Here is a 15,711-nt window from a genome sequence, read left to right as displayed (position 1 = left end):
CATTCACCACAGCTTGGTTCAACCTGAGGCTTTGGATATGAGCCGGTGCATGAAGGTAAGGTCTGTGCATGGGGATATTCAAAATTACCCTGTAGTGATGGTCATTATTCAAATTCGGGAACAAAAGCATAGTGTCAAGGCTGCGGTTAGTCCCTGCCTCTCCCAACAACTAATTTTGAGTACGAATTGACTGGCATTTACTACTTTATTAAGGGGAATGAGTGTGGATGGGTCCTGCAACAAAACATATCGGTGAGTGGTGTGTGATTCACTGGCTGGTGAGGCAGTGCCAGGGCTGTCTACATCAGTTCCACGTCAGGAGGACGTAAAGGAGGAGGAAGTCTCAGCTTTCCCAGCCCTTAGAGGATTCCCTGCAGGGGATTTCCCTCTGGAGCAGATGCAAGATTAGGCCCTTCGGCACGCCTTTGATCAAGTGAAAGTGATTGATGGTCAAGGCCTCCAGCCAGACATTGCACTTGGTTGTATCGAGTGACGCAGGACACTCAGACAAAGGAGGATACAACCCAATTGTTATTCCAGACAGCTCATTATAATCCGATGGTGGGTCACTTAGGGCAGGAAAATACACTGAACCACCTAATGGCCCATTTATATTGGCCAGGCATTCCCGGGGATGTTCGCAGGTGGTGTGCTGCATGCCGTAAATGTCAGCTGGTGAATCTGCTGGCTACCCCAAGAGCGCCATTGCGCCCCCTTCCGCTAATCGAGGTCCCCTTCCAAAGAACTGGTATGGACCTCGTCAGGCCATTAGAGCAGACGGCACATGGACATCGCTTTGTATTGGTTCTAGTGGACTATACAATGCGATATCCGGAAGCAGTGCCTCTGTGCAACATTTCAGCGTGAAGTGTTACAGAGGCAATCTTCAGAATAAACTCCCGAGTGGGGATTCCAAAAGAAATCCTCACTGATCAGGGCACTATGTTTATGTCACGTACACTATGCAAACTGTATGAATTATTGGATATTAAATCATTTCGGACTAGCGTTTACTACCCCCAAATGGACGGCTTGGTCGAACGATTTAATTAGACCCTAAAGAATATGATTCGTAAGTTCGTGCACGTAGATGCTCGAAATTGGGACAAGTGGCTCAAGCCCCTATTAAAGGAATAGTTCACACAAAAATGAAACTTTGCTGATAATTTACTCACCCTCAGGCCATCCAAGATGTATCTGTTTTCATCAAAACAGAATTTAAGATTATTAGGGTTTCATTTCAGGCCTCCACCTTTAAAAAGTGCAAGTGAATGTACTCCATTTTTGTGACGGTCCAAAATGCACATTTACGGTGCATCAAAATAATCCACATGACCCAAACGATTGATTATTTTGAGAAACAAAACAATACTTATATACTTTTTAACTACAAATGTTTGCTTCCAAACATCTCTGTGATGCGCGCTCATGAGAGGGCTGATGTAAGCTCGTTGGTAAGGTCACACGTCACGTGGCGGAGGAAGCAGGAAGCACGTAAATTATCAGCAAATTTTCATTTTAGGGTTAACTATTCCTTTAATTGCAGTACATGAGGTTCCACAAGCCTCCATGGGATTCTCCCCATTTGAATTATTGTATGGGTGTTGACCGCGCAGCTTGCTCGACATCCTATGAGAAAATTGGTATGAGGGACCTTCAAACAGCAAAAAATTAAATTCAATGCGTTCTTGACCTGAGATGAAACTCCACACACTGGGACAGTTAACACTTTTCAAAACCGGCTGTATAATAGGGGTACTCGGCTATGGGAATTTACACCGGGAGATAAAGTCCTTGTATTACTCCCCACATCGAGCTCTAAATTACTCGCCAAGTGGCAAGGACCCTTTGAAGTCACATGGCGAGTTGGGGTAAACGATTATGAGGTGAAATGAAAGGATAGAGGTGGAGTACGTCAGATTTACCACCTCAGCCTCCTAAAACCATGGAGAGGGACGGTCCCCATGATTTTGGCAATGGTGGTTCTGGAGAGGGAGGAGCTCGGACCGGAGGTGAACTTAAAAGCCACAGATTGAGTCACCCCGGTCACTTGTGGAGACCACCTCTCACCATCCCAAGTCACGGAGGTTTCCAGTTTGCAAGGAGAATTCTTCTACATGTTCTCGCCTCTTCCCGGTTGTACAAATCTCATAGAGCACCATATCAAAATGACCCTAGGGGTAGTGGTACTTAGTCATCCCTACCGATTACCTGAGCACAAAAAAGAAGTGGTTTGGGTAGAATTAAAGGCCATGCTGGATTTGGTGTAATAGAGGAATCCCACAGTAACTGGGTCAGCCCGGAGGTTTTGGTTCCTAAGTGATGGCTCGGTCCGGTTCTCTGTGGATTATAGAAGTCAATGTGGTGTCTAAATTGATGCATACCCGACGCCTCAGATTGATGAGCTGCTTGATCGGTTAGGCGCGGCTCCCTTTTATTCGACACTGTATTTAACGTAGGGATATTGGCAGATCCCCTTAACTCCTATGTCCCATGAAAAGATGACATTTTCCACACCATTCGAATTACACCAAATTGTGATGCTACCGTTCGGTTTGTTCGGGGCCCAGGCTACATTTCAGTGGCTCATGGACGGAATCCTCAGACCGCAAGCTGCTTATGCCGCATCATTATTTTCAGTAATGATTGGCAGCGGCACCTGCGGCATCTGAGGGTTGTCCTGAGGTCGTTGAGATGGGCGGGACTCACGGCAAACCCAATGAAGGGCGCAGCTGGGCGGGTGGAAGTACGGTATCTGGGCTTCCACTTGGGTCATGGGCAGTTGTGGCCCCAAATTGATAAGACAGCATGCCCAAGACCTAAGAATAAAAAGGAGGTGAGACAGTTCCAGGATTTCCTCTCTAGAAATGGGGGGGAGTAAGTCGGGCAATGGGGGTATGTTGTGATGTGGGCGAGACCGAGCAACATCTGTGGAGAGTGAGGCTGGGAGAAGAAGAAAGGTAAGGATTGATACCTGTGGGAAATTATCTCTAAAAGCTGTTCTGTGTTACAGTGAGAGCTGGAGAGGGATAAAAATGGAGTCCAGACCGCTGAAGGAGGGAGAGAAAGCGACACACGAAGCTGTGTGTGTGTGAGCGTTTATGCTGAGCTGAAAAGCTACCAGTTTGTATTATACTGAAAAGTGTCAAAAATAAAAGGCTTACGTTGAATTGTTCATCTGGCCCCCGCTTCCTCCTTCAGTAGAGAGCTAGTGATTTGTCACAATTAACTTAAAATTTAAATATATTAATTACATAAATCACAAAAAAACAATAAATAAATAAAAAAAATTACTAATTTATTAACAATATTTTACCAATAAATAACTATAATAATTAACAATAAATAACTACATACAATTATTTAATTTTTTTTAAATACAAATAAAACTGACCTTGCTTTGCAGGGCCTCAGGGGCCCCAAGTGGCCACTTATACCGCTTATTTCTAGAAACGGCCTTGAGGCTGATTCTAATCAATCCCAGTTGCAGACAGCAACTTTTGTGATTTGTGATCCAAATTCAAAAATGAAACTTTGGACCTTCATGTAGATAATATTAACTAACATGCAGAGCATTATGCAAGGTATACAAATAATAACAAGACATTAGCTTTGAAGCCAAAGTCATTCTGAAATGCAAAGTTGTCTGATCCAACACAAATTTGTTTCATTCTCGGCCTTGATAGGTGACCAGCCTTTTCTTTTATTGAAGAAAAACCTTATGCAAACAAATAAAAGACATCCATATTACACAATGTATATGGTTCATGGTTAATGATATAATAAAATAATTATTTCTTTAAATTTCTCATTAACATATTTTAAATAAACTTAGATAATAAAAAATAAAACAAGGTTTATATTACCCGAATTTATGTAGACGAAATTTACAATGCATATGTATAGTTTTATGTTTATGGAATTTAATAGAATAATAAATGACTAGACACTATTTAGACACATTTATATGAGACTCAATAACAAATCTAAAAATTATAAGTATGCTTTTATTTATATATATATATATATATATATATATATATATATATATATATATATATATATATATATATATGAAATGTACCAAATAAAATAAAAAGGGACCAGCACTGGCCCCTCCCATCACAGAGAAGCCTAGCGCGCGGCCGTCAATGGCAATGAGTTGTGCACGTCACCTGTCTCTAATATGTAGCTAGAAACGCAAACACGGCTCGAAATTCTCCTCAGATTCGGCCTTTTTACCCAACAATCGGATCTCACTTATCTTTTCATTGAGCCGAAGTGAAACGGGATGTCAGAAATGTTCGCTCAAGCTCGCAAACCCAACCGAGAGCCATTGAGGGCAGAAGTGACCGTGTGAATTAAACGGCATTAGCTAGCCAGATAGCTGGGGTTACCTTCGAAACGAGCTAATATCATCCACGGTCAAAATATTTAGATGTTCAGTGAGTGGCTTCTGGATAAGAAAGCCAAATACAACAGTCGCCTGGAACGTGGCGTCTTCTGGAGGACAAATTTCAACCTGAGAAACGTAAGTGACACCACATTTATTTATCAGACTAACTAACTAGCAAGTTAGCGTTATTTGCCGGGCTGGACGTGTTTTGTTTTCCACTGCACTGAGGGCCAGTCAGCCTGCTGCTGGCTGTCTTAAAACTTAGTGAGCTGCCTAACTAGATAGCATTTTTGGGCATCATAAGCCTTCTATTGGAACATTCAATCATGCAAATTATGGCCAAAATACTAGCAAGGTATCTCGCTAGGTTTTGAGACAGAGCCAATCATTACCACAGTAAACACTCTAACCAAGACAAAACAGTCCTGTCGTTTAATTGCACTTGAGCAATATTTGTTATTTTTATCATTGTAAAATCTACACCTTAGCTTACACGTCATTCAACTCGCAACCAGTGGATGAAACGGTCCATGTTAGGTGAATAAGTCAAATGTAACACAATTTTTTCCTGGGTAGTAAGTGTTATTTCCTAATTGCTTATGCCTCAAAAGTATAGAAAATAGCTATTATTCCCCACAAACTTTGCTTTTGTGACCAGAACAGTGATATTTTGAAATGTACCTATTTCCAATGAGAAAACTGGTAAATTTGTGTATTTTCGTTCACAGAAAGTCCGAAAAAAACAACATATGAATCCAAACTAACATGTATTTATACTAAAGTAATACAAAAATGACTACAAAAGATTTAGAAGTGAGTAGTTTTTCGAGATTTACGATTATACTGTAAATCACTTTCACGAATCAACCCCCAAATGTACTCATTATACTTCAAGGCGTCCAGCAAGGTCTTGATGCTGTTGTAATCTTCTTTGAGGTGCACCAAGTAAGCCAGGGGAAGAGATGGGTACTTGTTACCATTATAGAGCAGCACGGCTTTGAGGCTCCTGGATGAGCTGTCAATGAAGAAGCGCCACTCATTCTGGTTACAGGCGATTCCGATTGCCTCGAACAGGCTGGTCACATTGTGGCAGAAGCAGAGCCCATATTGACGGGCGAAGAAGCTGGAAAAAGGTTGGTGATGCTTCCTCTGATCTGCAACTTGCACACTTTCATCCAACAAGTTCCACTGCTTGAGCCTAGACGTCAAAAGCTCGGCATTGGACTTGGTGAGACCAAGATCTCTAATCAAGTTGTTGAGGTCTTTTTGGTTGGGGTAGTATGGGTTTCTGTCCTCAGCTCCATCTCTGAAATTGTCATCTGGATCTACAACGTCTTCCTCGCTTTCTGACTTGCTGCTCTCTTCTAAAGACGGCTGCTCTTTTTCCGGAGGAGTGGGCACAGGGAGCTCATGGCAGTGTGGCGATGGATGAAGGAAGGTCCGGATATGTGATAGCAGGTGCATTCTTGACAGTCTGATGTTTGGAAGGGTCCACCATGCAGAAGTAGCAGTTGCTTGAGTGGTCAGTGGGTTCCCGCAAAATTTTTGGGATAGCGAACTTCATGGCTCTCTTTTCCCCTCTGTATCATCCTACAAAAATACATTTATTTCACCCATGGCTAATGTGTAAGAGATTCTAGCAACATTTTATCATTTTATATGATATATTTTTTCAATAACATTGAAAATTGTAAAACATTTTAAAATTAAAACTTTTGCAATTTTAAAAATTAACACATTTTATTACCTAAAATTCTGAGCAACAATTGTCCATCTTACCTTCCAGAGTTTTTTTGCAGTGCTCGCAGGTGAAATGAGGTGCCCAGGGTTTGTCTTGATCCTCGACAGGCATGCCGAAATATGCATTGTAGGCCTCACACATCTTAGCAGATGCTTCCACGGAGTACTTTTTTGCTCTTGTCTTGATAAATTGGCCGCAGACATAGCAAAATGCGTCTGCCAGATGCTTGCAGCCTCTTGATGCCATCTCAGAAAAATGCAGAAATGTATCCACATAGGCAGCTGGAACTAAACTGAACTGGTGGGCTTAAGGCCCCTGTATTTATACTACTGTTTATATTACTGGAAAATTCTAGAAAGTTCTAGAAGTTATTCCAAATTTACTCAGCACTGAATCGTTCTGGAAAATAGGTAAATTTCAAAATATCACTGTCCTGGACACAAAAGCAAAGTTTGTGTGGAATAATAGCCATTTTCTATACTTCTGAGGCATAAGCAGTTAGGAAATAACACTTACTACCCAGGAACCAAAAAAAACCATAAAAAACAAAATAAATTGTAACACGGTGTAATCAAACAGAAACATCTCTATCATTCTGCTCCTACAATGCACGGTCATAGCACCAGCTTAGAGATGAACAGATTCCTGATTCCGATACCTGAACTCTCTGTATCGGCTGATCTGATACCAGTGTTGTTTTTTCCTTAATCTTTTTTTAAGAAAATCTAGGCAATACCTCACTGAGTGCATTTAAATGCACTTTAGAAGTTCGATTTCAGTTGACTAAAGCAATAATTTGTCTTTTTAAAATGTCATGTAAACGGTTTAGTCCAACTGTAATCGTACCAGTCCGGTTTTTGCGAAATTGAACTAACAGACCGATTGTAGCTCGGCTTCGTCCAACATGTATCACGTTAATCGGACCACAGTTGTCCTCGCCGTTGTGCTTATGCTCCAAAAAAACAGGTACTGCGCAATGTGTACACTGCATTGACTTCTATAATCCACACAGAACCGGGCTGAGCCGTCGCTTTTAGAACCAAAACCACCGTGCTGGCCCAGTCAATGTGGGATTCCTCTATTACCCCCATATCCAGCATGGCCTTTAATTCTTCCCGAACTGCTTCTTTTTTGTGCTCGGGTAATTCGAACAAAACACAAAGCAGAGAAGGAGAGCAACAACACGGGTATCATGGTGAATGCTAGAAATGTTGTTTGTGGAGGAATCAGCAGTCTTTAAAGTCAAAAGTATACTTCAGTTGTCCGCTTTGCTGATCAGTGTACAGTTTGTGACGCAAATTGCATCATCAGCATGGAAATAAAACATTCTAACATAAAATTAGGGTTGAATGATTAATCGATTTAAAATTTAAATCTCAATATATGGTAGTGCGATTATAAAGCCACAAGAGCTGCAAGTTAATTAAATAGCAAAGCTCTGTTCTCTGCACACATACTCAAAGCATGCATGAGGCTAATGGGCTGAGCATGTTAAATTTACATTGCTCTAGATTAACTAATAGCACATTTTCTTTGTTTCCAAACAATAGAGAAAAGTGGTCTGAGACCCTATCACAAAGTGGACAAAAACAGGTACGCCGTAAAGAGATATAATGCAATGTAAAGGTGATGTTTCAATGTATTTTTTAATTTTTGGTCTGGTTCTTTTAAGAGGACTTAAATGTGAATACCCTTTCTTAAGCAGTATTTCTATTGGCAGAAGAGCATGTTTGCCCATGAATTTTGTAAAAAAAAAAAAAAAAAAAAATATTACTAGTAAACTTAATTAACTTATATTAACATTATTCGAATTTTTATGTTAATAATCATATCATAGTTCAGCGTTTCCCCTAGGATTTTTTTCAGCAGCGATGTTGTTGTGCGCGCGTCCACAAGCCCACAATGTCGGACCCCTATTAACGCATATTGGTCGAGGAATAGTTAAAACAGGGGTGTCAAACTCCGTTTCAGCCTAGGCCACATCAGGGTTTATTTGTGCCCTCAAAGGGCCCATTGAAAATGTAGCACTAGGACTGTCACGATTATGAAATTTGGCTGATGGTTAATTGTCAAACCAATAATTGCGATTATGACAATTAATTGTCTGTTGTAGGGCTGTGATGATTAATTGTCTTGTTAAGGGCTTTCACGATTAATTTTCATATAAATTGTCATATTTTTTTAGGTGTGCTATTTTTCTGCATGTGTGCTTCATACACCTTAAGAAGTAATTTTTACATATTTAACTTCAAATATATAAATGAAATAAAATTGGGATAAACTATGATTTCCTTTTAAGGCTTTAAAAACTTATGAAAGGAAAAATGTCAAAATATTTATGAATACTTAAAATTAGAGATGCACCGATACTGGTATCGGAATCGGGTCCGATACCGCGCTCATGTACTCGTAAAAATGCTCCGATACCATCTGACATACGAATGTCATTATGTAGACATGCAGCACACATATTAAAGTCACGTCATGTCCTAGTGAGATTATTTAACAACAAAAGCTGCGATTTAATGAGATAAATATATATTTGCACATGCAGCGTTTTAAATGTGAGTGCTTGTGAATGCGTGGAGCTGGTGTTGTGCAGGCATAGAGACACAAATTGCTCATACCTTTAGAGATCCTTGACTTATACACAGAAAACACAATTATGAGCATTGCATGCTCTGTTTGTAGCAGATGACAGCAGGCAAAGCGCTAATTCACTTTTTAGCACGAGTCATATACAGACTACTATTTATTTATTTAAATAGCAGCCATCTGCTGTTTAATAACTACTGTGATTCATGTAGTGAACAGCTTTTCCGAATTGTGAATCTGCCGTGGTTTCGTCAGAGCTCCTTGGTCTAACAACACAGAAACACTTCAAAATAAAAGCTCTGCCAAAATAAAAGATCAATTTATATAAAAAAACGTATGACAGAAATAAATCACTACTGTATATTTATGTAATATTCACTGTTATACTACTACTACTACTAATAATAAATCAATAGTAACTGTATTATATTTAAGCAATATCTTACATCTGTGATGCCCTATTATGCAGCACTTTATTTGACAAAATATAACTCCTATGTTGTATTTAGGATTGTGCTGTGAGGTTCTGTATAAAATCACTTCATTTGATAAAAATAATACAATTTCATGTTGAAAATTAGTTGTTATACTTTAATTTGATTAAAGTTTTAATTTCTTTTAAACAAAATTTTGATGATAAAATTGAAATAAACTGCTGATATCGAGTAAAAAAATCAACAACAAAAAAACCGGTATCGGCGAGTACTAAAAAAACGTATCGGTACTGGTGCTCGTTCTAAAACAAAAATGTTATCGGGACATCCCTACTTAAAATACGTCTCTCTTATTGGTCAGCTTTAGTTTTGGTCAGTTTTAAATTTACACTCTTTTTTTTTAACTCGTATTATAATTTATACATTTTTTTAATTAAAAATACAATATAATTTTTAGATTTATTTTATTATATTTATATTAAATTATTATATTATGCAATATTAAAATATTTCTTAACTAATTGCTTCTTTCACACGTTATTTTAATGCTCTGATTAAACCCACGACTCACAAGCCCTTATTTGTCATGAAGCAAAACCTTTGAGATTTAGTTTCCTCATTTAATCACTCCACAGAAATTGAGCAAGCTTGCGTCTCCTCTTTGTCACTGTGTGTCATTAACACAGCGTGTATGAAACAGGAACATTTGTTATTGTGCTCCACATTCACTATCAAAGTTTATACATGTTCGTTTATATTTCCGCGGGAGTTTGGTGTGAGCCTCTGCTGACAGCGCGTGCATCAGAGCATTGCAGTGCAGGACAGGAGCTGGTAGACCTCTGCGTAGAGGTCAACCGATAGTGAATTTTACCGATACGATAACTAAGTTGGGCGGTACCAGCCGATAGTCGATTAATCAACCAATAGTTTTTAAAATTGATACTGAAGGAAAAAATAACACAAAGTAAAATAGTGCTGAACTTTATTACAAAAATAAACAGTACTGACTGACCATGAAAATGTATTGTACTTTTTTAAATGAAATAAATATATAAATATTAATATATATGAATGAATATTCAAATTTTAAAGTCAGCTGATTTTTAAATTGACATTGATTCCTTAGTCCACAAGAGGGCGAAATAAATACATAAACCGTTCAACACTGTTATATTATTGCATAGAACATTCCTATCCTGGCTGTTAAAAAAACAGCATTTAATTTTCAACTAATGTGCATGAAATAAAAAGTTTTAGTCGGTCCATATCCTCAAATGTTAAGTCAAAAGTAAAATGATGGGGGAAAATGCTTAGACAGTTCACATGGTGTTACACTTGCACTGATTCCTACTACTCCAGACTCAAGCTTCATAAAAACAGCGAAATACCAAATTGTTTTTTTATTCAGTACAGTTGTATGATGTAAAGTAGCAATATTCACAGGTAGCAGTGGTATTCAGCTGAACTCGGTGGTGAAGCGGCTCAGACTTTGAACCCAGGCCAGGGGCTGTTCAAACAGATGGAACACAACAGAGTGGAACCGAATGCGAGGATCTCGAGAGAGACATTTCCAAGTGAACATATTTCCTGAAAAAGCATTTAAACAACTCATTGCTTAATCTGAGAAACGCTTATAAGAGAGCAAGATGCAACGGCCAAAGGTCTCCACCAACTGTAAGGGGCTGTTCACACCGAATGCTTTTAAAACAATCCATTTGTTTTTCTATGTAAACTCGTGCTAGACGAACGTCTTTGTTTCCCTTTGTTTTTGTTTATTCAGCGTCTTATGCAGGAGCGGCATTTTTTAGATGATGTGTCTAATTAAATTAGAACTTTAAAAGCATATTGAGACACCTGCTTTCTGTTAAACTGTATTTGTTGCACTGTGTCTAGGCTTTTTTAGCACAAGAATGTGATCGATCTGAAGTCATCGTATTGCAGTGAGGATACATTTTTTTAAATCAAATCAGATGCGTTTCTGATTTGTTTAAACGTTTCTCTCAGCTGCATGAAGATATTCATTTGCTTTCTCACAGTCACTAGCTTTAAATATGCAACTTAGCTGGCTAACGAATGCATAAACGTGACCAGCTGGATATAAACTAATGCAAATAGATGGTAAAAATCATGACATTTAAATATTTGGGTAGAACTTGCATGTATTTTTGTCACATTGTTCTAACCGCTTGAGGTTTGCTTTAATGTTAGCATCCTCTCAGCCTTGTTGGAAAACATACTGCTGTTCTCTACTAATGCAGCATATAGTCAACAAATTAATTACTTTATAATGATATGACAACGTGTACTGTAGTGTACTGTATACATACCTTTTTGTTGTTGATGTTTTAAATCCACATCTGAGGTGTTCCGCTCCATGCAGAGTGTAGTCTCTCATGTCAGAGCAACACTGCAAGGCATCAGTGAAGTGATAGTTTTTATTTCGCCTCTTTCTCATACTGTATAACAACAGTGGACCCTTCCCAGCTGCTTCAGCACCGGACGCAATGGGGAAAAACTATCAGTGTGGATTTTTGTTGATAATCAATAGTTCCAGAAATCTGTTATCGGTGCCGATTAATCAGCAAAACCGATATATCGGTCGACCTCTACCTCTGCGGTACGGCTCAGTGACGCTCGGACTCGGAGTTCAACTGAATGACACACAAACTAAATGGCTAATATAAACTTACATGGCTAAATTGAAATATACTAACAGTGTGAATAAGTTCTTCTTTACTGATTCCTTTCATAAGGCTCCTACTGATTAAACTACAGTCATCTCTTGTGAGATGCCTGCATAACACATTTCTGATGGCAAACAAAACAACTGACATTTTCCTACAATCAGAGAGCATTACAAGAGAACAGATTTTATACAGTTTGAAAACTGATAGCTTGGTCCATAATTATGAAAATTTACCACAGTCCTTCTATAATATCCATAGTTTTAACAATGATATTTGTAATAGTTCATGGTAACCATAAGTAAAACAGGGTTTTTCCTGGCTCAAAATGAGGCAGAGGTGGTACCATCCTGATCATGTGCACACATACGCTTTCCACTGGCTGAAGCAAACACTTACAAGCAACATATTTTAGGTGTTCTAATAATTAGATGATTGAAGAAAATGACAATTATCAACTTTATAGCATATTTAATTAAAAAAGCTAACCTGTTCAACATTTAATTAAATACAACAGCTAATGTGTTCATTTATAGTTAACAAACATCAAACTTGATTAACCTCTTAAACCGATAATAAGATCATCTCAGGTATATGGGTGGTTATGGTGGGAAGGGACGATATGTAAAGACCAATTGGCCACTGTTTTACAGCTTGGATTGGACTGATCGCTTAGATTGACAGGTCTTGATTTACCATGCGCGCAACTGAAACAGTGCTGGATCTTATTACTTGTTACTTATTCTAAGTAGTTCTTAGGTTCAGTAAAACCCTCAGATCACTTGTTTGGAGAGTATTTTGGACTTTTGATAAAGGCTACCTTGCTTCCAAATGCCATAACTTTTGCCCAGATACAGTTGACATGATTGTAGTCATCATGTCAAGCATGAATAGTTAACTAAATGAATAAATAAACTGCATCTCTTTCTCAGAAGAGCCTCCAAACATGAGATGTACATGTTTGCATTTTTGAGAAAATCAAGATTATGCGTGGTTAGTAATTTTTACGTCACTGAAATAAGGCCATGAAACACACAATAGATTTTTTAGACTCCAGTTTTCGCTCACCATATTAACTTTTGTGGGACACTTTTTGTGTTAGAAAGGCCGTATCGGATCACGCTCTTCTTCTGATGTAAATTCACAGTGTGTCTTCTTCCAAAAACGATAATGAGCTCAAACGGGAAAGACTGTACCTCTCGTTGGTTTCATACGGATTACACAATCAGAGAATATTTGTTTTTAATTTAAATTGGTTCATTAAAAGTAGACTATTCTTTCTATAGACATATTTCTCATGTCTGCGAGGCAAGTATACGTTGAGTTTCGGTTCATTTTTCGTGACGCGCTCCAGACAGAAGTTCACGGAGACCGAGACGGCAGAAAGCGCATCCTGTATGATTTCTTTATTTTACAAAACCACAATGTTTTGCTGTTATTGTGAGTGTACACAAATAAAAGTAAACCCTTTATAGTTAAAATGATGTCTTACTCTTATCTGTATGACCAAAAATTACAGAGTATTTCTTTCTGCTGTTCTCAGGGAAAAAGTCAGGTGATCGCGCCGGCGCCTCCGGTGATCACAGAGGATTGACTATGTTATGTTATCAATATAAAAAAACAACTCGGGCAGGAGCAATTCAAATATTGAATTTTGGTGGCATTTCCGACCCTGCACGATGCTATTTTGAGCCAACACCTGATTAGCTTGTCTGTTGTTAAGCTTAATGGAGGGCTATTGCCTAAGTTCTACTGATTGTTTTATAACGTTTTAATTTCACAGCAGTGGCAAACAGTGTCGAAGTTTAGGGCAAACGTTATTCTTACCTGGCTGTCACAAATGAAGGCTGGTCAGGTAGACTTCGATGTTGTGTGGAGGCTGTGACAAAGAATGTCAAAGAAGGGGAGGAGCAGGGGCTCGTGTGGTCTCGCAGAATTACAACTTAAATGCAGATGTCAGGCACACGTTTAATTGAGAATTGATGCCAAGGGCCAAATTTAAATAAAAACTAAAATATAAATAAAAAAATAAGACTTGCAAAAAGGGCACTTTTCTAATGAAAGAGGGTGGGTGCTTGAGCACCACTTGGGAGCTATCTGTGCACGTGACTGCCTGATTGAGTTTCGTCGATAGTCGGAGGCGGCACGAAATTTGACGGAGGCGTCTGCCTCATAATTCTCTATGCAGGAAAAACCCTGGTAAAACCATGCATGGCTCCTCACTTCTATGGTTAGTAACTATGGTTTCTATATAAAGAACTATGGCATTTTTGTTATGAAAAAACAGCAGTCTAAATACATTTAGAAACTTTCTGCCACAACTACCGTAGTTAATACAGTACAGTTAGTGTTACTACAGTAAATCCATGGTACATTTTTGTAAGTGTTGTGATCAGAGAATTGAAAAGCCTTCTAATTTATGTTTTTCCTGTTTTCTTTGTTGGTGTTGTTTAGAATGTGGGGGCTGTTTGTTTCATCACGAGACATAAGAGTTTTGCAACAGACAATTCTGTACTGCATTCAAATGGGTTTCGCAATCCCCTTCGCGCATCTCACTTCGGTTCACAAGTGCATTTAAAATAATCTGTGCGGTTAAGTCCAGTCCACGAATTTCCGCACCTGCTCTGTGCTCGTGCTGCTTTATCCAATTGACCCATGTAGCGCTGTTTCATTCCGCTTTAAAAGCGAGCAAAATGTGCTCCAAAACTAGGGATCCAGTACCTGGATCGGTATCGGCTCTGACACTGAAGCTTTTAGACGGATCGGGTATCGGTCCGACGAGCCCGATCCAAATCCAGGACTGTGTGTTGTCATGTTCGTTACTGTCAAGCTCCAAAAATGACATAAAAGAACCATAAAAACACCATTAAAGCAGATCATATGACTAGAAGACGTGCGATAGCTCTGTGAACCACAAAAGGCTGTGTTCAATAAATATATAGTATGTGCAATAGTGTTGTCACAAATTCACGCACAGGCTGGTGATGCACTCGTGGCTATTTTTAGCCTTCACAGCGGTGCACAATATTTGAGCACTACTCAAGAACAGCAGATGTAGATGCTCAGTAGTTCGGTTCATTAAAATATGCAATTAGAACGGCACCGGAGGAGCATTTTACCAGAATTTGAATAAGAAGCGAATTAAACTACTGTGAACTTGCCTATAAACAGACACATACAGGACTTCCTGGAGAGTTTAGAATGTCAAAATAAAAGCGTGAGGGTTTAAAAAGTGCACGATTTAAATATATTACTGTTTTATTTCAAATTATAAGTCAATAATAATAATAATAATATAAATAACAATTTATTATTATTGTCATTATTAGTATTTGTTTACAATTTATAACAATATTTAAGTTGAATGGGTTCCAAAAAAATAACTGTGTGAATGAAAAGTGGACTGATGTCTTACAATTAAATTGAACAAAAAAGAGATCTGAATCCTTTAACCCTCTGGGGTCTGAGGGTGTTTTGGGCCCTGGAGAAGTTTTGACATGCCTTGACATTTGTGCTTTTTTCAGTTGCTTAAAAACATATTAATGGCTAAAGTCTGATAACACTGTATTCAGCACAAACTGGGCTACAATAATATGTGAGCAACATGTATGTACATGTTTGTATTTTTGAGAAAATAACGTTTATGCCTGGTTTTTGAAAAAACTAAAATTTTAAGTCACTGAAATAAGGCCATATAACACATACTAAACATTTGTTCACAAGACATTTCAGGACTGGATCTTGTAGCCTAGAGTTTTTGTTACAAAAATGATGTGAAACCATCCTGATCACTCATTCATACAAAACAATATAGTCATTGAACTTTTGTAAGACACTTTTAGTGTTAGAAAGGCCATATGC

The 15,711-nt window shown here is 38.5% G+C and overlaps 1 protein-coding gene across 2 annotated transcripts in view; it reads left to right on the top strand.

Annotated features, from left to right (window-relative positions):
• Positions 1 to 4,137: 4,137 nt before the first annotated feature.
• The window catches only part of LOC127412240 (protein phosphatase 1B-like), a 49,475-nt gene continuing 37,901 nt past the window's right edge, over positions 4,138 to 15,711 (top strand). The window contains exons 1-2 of one of the 2 annotated variants that reach the window (XM_051648459.1): positions 4,138 to 4,531; positions 7,688 to 7,730. The gene's annotated coding sequence lies outside the window, so the exon portion shown is untranslated. The remainder of the gene's footprint in view (positions 4,532 to 7,687; positions 7,731 to 15,711) is intronic. The other variant, XM_051648458.1, reaches the window with a different exon arrangement.

The sequence above is a fragment of the Myxocyprinus asiaticus genome, chromosome 21 (assembly GCF_019703515.2).
Source record: "Myxocyprinus asiaticus isolate MX2 ecotype Aquarium Trade chromosome 21, UBuf_Myxa_2, whole genome shotgun sequence".
Lineage (NCBI taxonomy): Eukaryota > Metazoa > Chordata > Actinopteri > Cypriniformes > Catostomidae > Myxocyprinus > Myxocyprinus asiaticus.
This window is presented reverse-complemented; position numbering and strand designations above follow the sequence as displayed.